The sequence below is a fragment of the Acyrthosiphon pisum genome, chromosome A2, assembly GCF_005508785.2.
Source record: "Acyrthosiphon pisum isolate AL4f chromosome A2, pea_aphid_22Mar2018_4r6ur, whole genome shotgun sequence".
Taxonomy (NCBI): domain Eukaryota; kingdom Metazoa; phylum Arthropoda; class Insecta; order Hemiptera; family Aphididae; genus Acyrthosiphon; species Acyrthosiphon pisum.
In genome coordinates this window covers 34045611-34047493 of record NC_042495.1, presented here as the reverse complement: position 1 = coordinate 34047493, position 1883 = coordinate 34045611, and positions in this window count along the sequence as shown.

Here is a 1883-nt window from a genome sequence, read left to right as displayed (position 1 = left end):
CCCCCCCCCCCCCCCAAAAAAAAAAAATTAAAAATACTATAGTTACGTGAGAGTATACGAAGTTGCGTAGTTACAGTGGCAATCCACTCGTTGAAACGTGGCTAAAGCGCCGACGAAGAGATGCTTGCGTATGATTTATTGATATAATATGTATATGGCTGTAAAACGGACTTAAAATTATTCAAGTAAAAACTTCATAATTATACTTCACATCATATATCTATCAAATAAATATGAAAAAGTATGTATATTGTATATAGTACTTATTTAGTTAGCCAGTCAGGTATATCTATATTAAAAAGTACGATATTAGCATTTAAATAACTTCAATGATACCACCTACACACTACACATATTTATTATTGTATGACTGAATGGGTCAAATACTATAGGTACCTACAGGCTACAATCTTACATGTGTGGAACACGCAAATACTATAATCTACAAAAAACTTGAAACAAAAGAACTGTTCGATAAAACAGTTGATAAAAAGTTATTTATATTCAAATTGAAGGGCATTTAATAAAAATGTAAAATCCCCTTTAACTTTAAACACAGTAGGTAGGTACACCCTGAATACGGTACCTATAGTATACCTAGATAATGTATAGGTATTTAAAACATTGTTATGCATCGTCGTGTCATATTACAATGTAGATTCTACATTTTATATTTTTATACCCACTATAACTGTACAATAGTTATATTTTTACTTCACAATTATACGCTATTACTAAATTGTATGCATGTCCCCAGTACAAAAGGGAGCGCATTATAATGAAATTATAATGCTAAAAGGTTTTCGTTGAAATATTAAAGTATTAGTGTAATAATTGTTTTAAACTCGTTATTATTAAGTCAGACATTTTTACCGTAACAAACGTATAACGCGAATCCTGGTAAATAAAATAAATAAAATAAATTACAATATTAATAAATTTATTATTTGAGTTTTAGAGAGTATAATTTATATATTATATACCTTCATTATATTAGGTATATAATTTTGTTATTTAACGGGTTGTTGTTAATCACAACACACAAACGTGTTTCTGCATAAATTTCAAGTTATATATTATAATATTATTACATACTATAGGTAATATTAATAATTGAATAAATTCATTTTTGTCATTCACAAATATCATGTTTGATTCATTGACGAATCCTTAAATAATCGTTCATTTCCATTGAACTTAATCCCATTATTACCACATTATTATGATTTTATCATCGTCAAATATGTACCTATACCCTAATACCTGTATATAGGTATACCTAATATAAATCATACTGTACCAGTGCACCTATACGGCTATACCTATTCAATATTCATAAATCATAATACGTGTACATCTGTTTTGGGCTCATCGTTTAAACAATATTATTTTATTCGATGATTTTCATACTTGATATAATGACGTAGATACACAAACAATTAGTAATATTAATATATTATAATGATACCTAGGTGTGTCGTTATACATTTTTATTTATACCACTGATAGGTAGGTACATAAGTATTACCGCATTCTTTCATGCTTATAATATAACTAATTATAGAAACACTTATTCTTATTGTATATACATTTTATGGATAGAATATTTCTAATAAATGTTTTAAAAAATGTATATTATGAATATGTACTTCGTTACCTACTGCTTAATGTTATGATATATTAAATTATTATAATCTATACATATAAGAATCTAACTTTATTTTGGAGACGAAGGAAACCGGTTTGTTTGTTTATTTTTTATTATTATTATTTATTTTTTTTTTTTTTCACTTGCATTTTTCCATTTAAAATATATATTATTCATTGAACAAATAATTTATTGTTACATTTTTTTCTACCTAATCTCTATTCTATAATAAAAA